Raw genomic sequence first — 8,986 nt, 5'->3', positions numbered from 1 at the left:
AAACCATAATATATAAACAAATTAGCAAAAATAAAGAAGGGGGTCAAAGAATTGGATGTAACTGGCGGTACCACTAGCAGCGTATCCTTCCGGTTGCCTGAATGAATTTATGTAGCGTTGACAGAATAACACCAAACCTGAGACACCTCAACTTCTTCGTCTAGCAGCGCACTTTCGTGTCCAGTGGCGCAAACACCTACGTGACAATACCTAGGACAATTATTGACAGGGTAGCCTACTCATGCAGTGGAATTTCAGCGGAGAACAAAGATCAACTGAAGAGTTTACGGCAGACGTTCCTGAATCACGACAGGAAATTTCCCACTCTACCTAGCTAAAGCGCAGACTGTACATTTGTATAGTGCCAGTACAAACATATAGGACGGAAACTTGAAGGATAACAAAGAAACTCGGGAAATTAAGAACTACGCACGATCGATGGAACTAAAATTGATAGGCACAACATTAAGATACAGGAAGAGAGCAGAGCGGATTAGAGAACAAACAGAGGTAGCCGATATTTTTAGCTGACGTTAAGAAAGGTCAGTTAGCGCGAGTGAATGGATACCAAAAGATGGTAAACATAGTCAAGAATAAATTGCGGGCGGATCCATAGAGACGGGGAGGGGGCTAGGGGAGTCATAATGTCCTGAGCGCCCTCTGACTTTTTTATTGTAAAGCTTAGTACGAGTTCTGACAGGCTGTATTACGCTTTAGATATCATAAGTCCCGTAAGGTTATCCCCCCTACCCCCCACCCCCGTTCCCTTGGAAAAAATTTAAATTTTGACGATGATGATGATTAGTGGGGTTCTTTTGGCGCAAGGGCCATGAAACGTTTTAAATTTTCTATCGCCTGCTGGGTTAGATGAAGTGAACAACTTAAGTTCACAAGCAACAGAGTAGAATCATCTCGCACGTGGTAAGGTCAACTGAAAATACTAGGACTGACAGGCCTTCGTCCTTAATTTGGCATAAAATAGGCGGAAAACTATGACTATTTCGCTCAACGGAAAGTGCAGATTGCGCAGACACGGTGCGCAAAGAATTCCAGTAAAAACCTGTCAGTCACATGAGTAGTACGTCTTGTAACAAAAAGAAATAATTTGTAAGCATCTGTGCCGACCAGGAACTATCGCTTCTAAGTCCCGATGATGAGAGTATTCTGTGTGTCCACCAGTAGAGGCCATGTGTTGAAGATGGCGTTTCTGACGTAATCAAAAGAGAACCACTTCTTGCATTCCCAAAAGCGCTTTCAGCAGGTGCGCACTAAATGACCCGTAACAAAGAGCGTTACCCAAACAGTGTGATGAAAAGGCACTGTTTTGGTCGACGCTATCGCAGCGCAGGCACCTCAGCTTGTGTACACAGCTGCGTCGATCGGGTTGCCTTACTCAAACTGTCTGGGAGCTTTCAGAAAGCGCGCGATTCTTTCTTTGGAAGGAGACAAAAATAAGACCAACATTGTTCGGAGTCACGCATCTGCGGCAGCGAAATAAAAGAGGGAAGAAAGGGCACAGCGTACACACTAAAGTAGAAAAGTTGAGATTCACATAGTCGAAAGCTTCCACTCACATCTGCTGATATGCTATAACGATCATGATGATGATATTTGTTACCATTATTACCTTTTAAACAGGATGGTTACTAGTAGTCAATATATAAATAATTGTTGACGTTTTGCGTCTCAAACCCCCGATATGAGAGACGCCGACTACTAGTCACTTAGCTTGTACAACATATTACCCCATCTACTGCAGCCTATCACCCGAGCCATTATTTTTTTTTTCATACAAGCTTCTGTACCTGTAGTGCATTGCTATCTGCAATTGTAAAGACCCTTGCTGTATGAGTCTCATGCCTGCTTTATTTTTTCACCAAAAAGCTAGACGTCCATGGCTTACATAGGCACAACCAGAACTTTTTTTCGGGGGGGGGGGGGGGGGGAGGGGGTGAGAAAGCTCTTTATGTATGTTCGTGCGTGTGTTTGTACGTGTGCGTTTATATATGCACATGCAAAATTGAAAAAATTGAGGGGGGGGGAGTTGAACCCCCTCAGCTATCCCCTCCCCCTTTTTTGGCTACGCCAGCGGTGGCTTATATCAATCGCTGACTTGTTAATACTCCCATTCAATTCGAAAGCCACTGCCTCTGAAAGATACACGCCTATTGCGGCTCTTGTGAGGGTGAATATTTTTGCTTTCCGTTGCAATATGCTGAATGTTTCCCCGGACTTTCCGCGCGGCAGGCACATGCCTCTCTCTTGTTGCGAATATTTACTTCGGTATGCTGTTGCCCACCCACGTAGCTAGCTCGGGCTTTTAAAAGCGGAGCGTTGGAGGCGAACTAACGCCATCTGCTGGAATGTGGGTGCAACTTTTCTTTATCTGCTTTGCGCAGTCGACACAACGGGGCGCACACGTCTGCAGTGAAGTTTGCTCGGCGCAGCTGTAACGTAACGCCGCCGACGGTACGAGTAAGGCACGGCCGGAAATGAAAAATGGAACTACATTTGTGAAGGCTCATAGATAGCGCTAACATTAGGGTTTATATACACCGAATTTTTAAGGGTTACATTTTATGACATAACATGCCAACTAAGCGCTCTCATTATGAAATCTCAATCCATCTACTGAAACTGCTTTTGATTTACTAAGTCGATACGCAGTTAACAAAAAGAAAGAAATGTAATCGTTTACTTTTGTTTCTAGCCAGGAACAGCAGATATCACTGAAAAATTCAGCCTTACTTTAGTTCAGGAAAACGTTTACATAGTTATGAGTTTTTAATGCTGATAATAAAAACTGATATTTTATAAACAAAACAGGCGATTTCATAAATAGGCACGCTATTGTGTGAAACAAGGGCTCAGTTGTGTCGAGGTGCTTTCAGATTCACCTAAAATACAAACACACAAACGTGGTTTTTTTTTTCTTTCTTTTTAGCTCGCAATAAAAAATGGCCACCAAGGGCGAATGTAAGAGTAACTACTTGCGAGATGGGGGAGTGAAACTTCGCTTATTTGTGTCAGAACTATTACTATGAATTTTGCGTGAAGTTTCCAATGGCCAAATCAACAAGTGGAGCTACTAGACTCGGTTTACTATGAATAATGGATTGGACGTTGTAAGATTATTAAATAAAGTCATTCAATACGGGATCGCAAAAAATACACGCAGGCTTTTTTTTTTCCTTTTTTAATCATTCATGCCTCTTCCTTCACAAGTCAACTGCAGCGTCAGGGGCGGCAGCAAAATTTCCAGTATTTGCGGAGGCTTGAAGGGAATAACATTGAAATTTTGGGTAATCGCATCAGATTAGACAAGGCGGCTGGAGGTTGTGAGCGGAATTCTAAAACATACCAGAGAGTAACCTTGTCATGATCGTCTTATTTATCAAACTTGCTCTCTTTACTGCATTGTGATTTACAATTCTACCTGGCTTACTACCATTACCATTCTGGGTTTAACCACTGTTTCGGGGTTGCCATTGGGCAGATTTGGAAAGGAGCCATAACTGAAGCTACAAGTAGTCAAAGTAGTAATGTCTTTTAATTTTATCGCCATATTTGTAGCCAAATGGAACCGAAGCGGTATTATGAATGTAATTTTTGTTATTGATCAATAAATAGTATAATATTTTAAATAAGCAGAAACACGAAAATGACAGCATAAGTTCTTTTTTTTTCTGTTGCTTGGTCTTCAAGCCACATGTAAGTCGCAAGAAAATGAATATATTATAATAACTTCAGTGCTCCTGCATATAGTTTATGTAGGATAGATTATCCTTGCCAGAGGAAGAGTAATTTTGGAACATTCCAACCAACAAGTCAGTAGGCGCATTAAAAGTTGAAGCAGTTTTTACTTCATGCCGCAAACCGAAATGTATTAGTAGAATTACCATAATGCTAGTACAGCGTTAAGTTGTGAAATCTGGTTGAAGGTTAGCATTACTGCTTCACCTTGTAGCGGATCTCTGTTTTTGTTAAGTTCACACGAAAACATGCGCTGCGCCTCAGCATTGGAACCTGGCGGGCAGCGTCACGTAGATGGCGGGCAGCGTGAGCAGCGCGCTAGCCATGGCGCGTTTGCCAACATGCGCAACTTCGTCACTCCGTCTTTGCAGTCGTGCCGCACGTGTCGTTGGGGTGTTTCCGTGCGCACCAGCATGCTGGTGGTGGGAGGACAGGAGCGCGCCTCGGGTTACACGGCAGAAAAGATTGAAATAATGTATCTTATCTGTATATAATAAGCGAAATGGCTACTAAATGCGCCATTTCAGCGTAGCCAGAAACTTGACATGGCGCCAGCTTGAAGTTTTCGTCGCCAAATGAAGCCGTAAAGTAGTCAATTTGGCGCATTGTCAACAGATCTGTGCGACCACCTGTAGACGTGATGTGCTCCACCAAGTGTGCTTGTCTTTTTTCGCCCCCTTTATCTCATTCTCCCAGGGCAGGGTAGCAAACCGGACAAGCATCTCGTTAATCTTCCTGCCTTTCCTTGCTCTCTCTCTCTCTCTCGCTTTGCGCAATGCAGCCACCAACTGCAACCCTAACTGTTTCGTAACCAACTACATGACTGAAATGCGGTCATGTAGCACAAGACCTTTCCTTCATGTCGTCGTTAGGCAGTTACAGCGTTCTGAGACCAATCGGAAGTTTCAAGGGTGGTCATCGACTTTAATGCCTAAGTTCATGCGATCAGTTTCCACTGGTGTTCTTTCTTGCTAAAAAAATCACAGCATATCCACGGAGTGAATGATGATGAGTGGGCGAAGCTGCGGAGGTTCATCGGTAAACCGTGAATCTTCCGTGAATTCTGCCCAGTACATCATCACCGACGTGAGATCGGGCGCGTTTATACTAAAGGTTCGATGAGTTATGACGACTTGCAGCTCACTTTAATTTTACATGTACGCTGTGAATGTTCATTGTTTAGAAAACCATTGCTTTAGAAAACATCTGGCGTCTTTCGTTAAGCAGCTGGCGTCTTTTCGTTTTGCTTTAGAAACATCTGGCGTTCTTTCGTTTTGCTTTTAGAAAACATCTGGCGTCTTTCGTTGGTTTATTTCATGAATCAACGGCGTTTTCAACAAAATTTTTATTGTTTAATCACGCACAGGAGAAATCTCACCAGGCACTACCTTGGAGGTAAACAATGGCTGCTAATGGGAATGAGAGACAGAAGAAGTCGGCTTTTAGCTAACACTTACACTTCTACTTCTACTAACGTTTCCTACTGGAACATGCCAATGGCTGCTAATGGGGAATGAGAGACAGAAGAATTCGGCTTTTAGTTAACGCGCACGCTGCGAATTTTTTATTGTTCAACAACGCACAGGAAAAATCTCCCTCCGGCACCACCTTGGAGGTCAAAGCGTAAGACTGGTTACGCACTACGACTACTACGACTACGACTACGAGGGACGAACGGGTGCCGCCTTCAGGAGCTTCGCCCCTAAAATCTCCCACCGGCACCACCTTGGAGGTCAAGATCTGGTACTAGCGTTACGACTGGTTACGCACTACTACGACTACGAGGGACGAACGGGTGCCGCCTTAAGGAGCTTCGCCCCTAATAGGTCATCGGTCAATGCACAGAGCTGTTGTCACCAATGTTTTTTTGACAGTCGTCGAACGAAGATGTCTCATGAGTGGTTTAAGAAAAAAAGGCAGGAGTCAGGGTAAGATGGAAGTTTGCCATGAAAAATTGGTAAACAGCGTTTGTGTGTTGCAGCACTCAAACCCTGTTTACCAATTTTTCATCGTGGGTGGTTTAGTATGACTGTGCGTTGGAGAATGGCCTGCGTAGGTGCTCACAAAAAATAAGTAAATGGTCGTACGGATGCTACGAATGTTGAGCGGGCACGGGTGCGGTTACTTCAGGACCGTTAGCATGACTCTCAACCCCTGTGCTTTCACTTCACAGGCGCTACTTGTCTCCTGACATATGCTCAGTTATCAACCACATAATATGGCGTCGTGGCCACAAATGCTCAGCGTTCCCCGACTGGTGCTGCCCGATTACACCTTGGATGCTGCGCACTTCATCGACATGACCGCATTGACGCATGTCACTCCTGGCTCCCCCTTACGGTCGTCGGCGACATTGCCTATCGTAAACTGTGCAAAAAATCCGCCCATCCAGTTCACCTTCCATGGGCACGTGAGTACTACCGTTAGCATGGCTCTCAACCACTTTGCTTTCACTTAACATGTTCGTGCTTCCTTTTCCTTCTAGGCTAAGACATGCGACGATCCATGCTTGCTCCTGTTCCCGTGCTCAGGAGTGTTATGTGAAACCGCTTGAGAGTTCTTTTTTTATTTCCATGGCGTTTCTTCCGTTATGCTCGGGGGCTAATGAATCAAACTCTGGCCCAACACCGGTTCTCATGCTCTGTTAAACATTGTGTCCTTGCCATCTGACCCCTCTGAGCAGACGAGGCTAATACTCAAGCTCATAAAAGACATGCATACTCGTTCTTTGCGAGCGTCGAAAATTCAAACTGAGATGTTAAGGCTGTAAGAATTGGATGAAAATCGCTTAAATCAAAAGCTTTTAGTATTATGAAAAGGCTGCACACACTAGAGGAAAAGTCTCCAAAAGTTGATATCAGCTTGAAAGTTTCTAGCATAACAGAAATAGTTGAAGTTAGAACTCAGAATAGCCTTTTCGAATCTCATTTAAACGAGCTGGAATATCGGTCGCGCCGCGACACTCAAATTTTCCATGGTCTCCCTGATCATAGGCGTGCGCAGGGTTCCCCTACATGGGGGGGGGGGGGGGGGAGCGAATGTTCATTGCGGCGCCCCCCTCCCCATTCAGTCAATATATGGGGCAGACTTTGCGCCCCCCTCTTCTTAGGTGACTAGGGGGGGGGGCGCCCCCTACCCTTCCCCCCTTTACGCACGCCTATGTCCCTGATAGTAAGGAGACGTGGCAAGAAATGGAATCGAAAATAGAAACAGTAATCGGAACTATTACTGGTACATTTTCATCCGACGCAATCTAATGTGCGCACCGCCTAAGCTCACTTATGCCTAGTAAATTCCGTCCTATTATTGTGAGGTTTTCAAACTTCAAAAACAAGGAAAGAACTACTGCCTCTATGCAGTCAATTCAATCCCAAAGATATCAGTATTTCTTGGCCGCTACACGTGCCGCACGAAGAAAATTGATAGCGTTCGGCAAGAACCAGGCCTCTTTCAAACCTTTCAAACTACGTTACGATAAGTTAATCCTGAACCAGAGGTTGTACAGCGATGAGCACTGTTAGGGTGAACACGCGAGCGCGTGTCCGACGGCACTGTCAGCGCCGCGTAACGATCATCTCTGGAAACATTCCGCATGCGCATCATGCGTTCTACGAAATAATCTTTCCATCGCGCGCACACAAGCGAGTCCACAACAAGCGTATCCATAACGTGGTGGGCGCGGTGGAAAGAGTGTATCTAAAAGCACATGCTGCGCATGTGCAGAGTTTCCAACGATGGCTGTTACGCGGCGCTGACAGTGCCGTCGGCCACGCGCTCGCATGTTCACCCTAACAGTGCTCATCGCTGTACGTGTACAATGCCCGGTCTGATAAACAATGAACTCAAACAGAGTCGTGATTGTATTAAGCGTGCAGCCCCTGTTTCGCTACATCCTGCAATCTGGGGACGCGAGAGGTGCACTGGCTCATAATCCCCATGCTCTCGAGTGTCAGTTTTATAATCGAACGTCAGAAAGTGCCTCTAGCCGCCACGGTGTGCTGACCCGAAGGTCGCGAGATTGAATGGCGGACGCGGCGGCCGCATTTCAGTGAAGGCGAAACGCTAGGTCCCGGTGTGCATAGATTTAGGTGCATGTTAAAGAAACCCGGGAGGTCGAAATTTTCGGATCTCTCCTCTACGACGTCCCTCATAATTATATCGCGGTTTGGGACGTGTAACCCCAACAATTATTAGAAAGTGCCTCTGACAAATATGACTCTTTATCGTCCGTGATTGACACCTGTTGTGCGAAAATCGGTGCGCCTATTGAAACGAGGTTGCCGGCACACGTCACCGATACGGAAGTGTTCAAAGATGCCGTGCCATTAAATGTTCATCGCAGAGCGATCTTACTGCGCGTAGAAGAGGTAGCGCCCTTTTGGCAATCTCAAACGATATTCCGTCTTCTATCATCTGTACGAACGATTACCTAGATGCTCAAACGATTTCTCACCCTCTGCACCACCTACATTTTTCACTCTGCTGCACGACACTATTAACCTTGTGCGTGTGCGATTTTCTTCATCACCCATCCTATTTATGGGTAACTTGAATCTTCGAAAGATAACCTGGATCGATCAACCATCTGTGCTGTCTCCCTTTTTGTACAACCTAACAACGTTTTAGGCTTGTGTACCGTTTCTTCTTTAACTAAATCAACACGTGAACCATCTAATGCCACAAACTCCCTTTATCTGAGTTTGACATCCCAACCTCACGCAATCTCGGAGACCACGCACCCACCTGGTATAAGTGATCACTGCATACTTGGTTTTTCAAGTAATGTATCAAGCTCCAGAGCAAATAAACTGAAGAAAAGTACACATATTTACAAAAAAAATACAACAAACTTTCCCGCGATACAAGAAACGAATTGTTTTTATAACGAGCTGCGTCAACCCCTCGACTACGCTGTTAGTCGAGCGGTTGACACAAAACGGAGCTCGTTTTCACTGTGCCCTTTCTACCTTGATGTCATACGCACTTTTCGCAGTCGTTTAAAAGCGTGCACATCCATTACAACTCGTAATGTTTGGTACCTTTTTCACACAATGTGAACTGTGGATAACTAAACATACGGAATTCCAAGGCAATTCAGGTTAAATTGAAATTAAAGCTAGTAGAATAGTGCCTTTACTATATTTTACAAAAGTCGTATTTATTGCACAGTAGTCATATTTTATACCATTTTATACTGCGTTTTTCGAACTCGCCAAGTACAGGGCTGTGTGTG

The sequence above is a fragment of the Rhipicephalus sanguineus genome, chromosome 5 (assembly GCF_013339695.2).
Source record: "Rhipicephalus sanguineus isolate Rsan-2018 chromosome 5, BIME_Rsan_1.4, whole genome shotgun sequence".
NCBI lineage: Eukaryota > Metazoa > Arthropoda > Arachnida > Ixodida > Ixodidae > Rhipicephalus > Rhipicephalus sanguineus.
Note: the sequence above shows the minus strand (reverse complement) of the source record.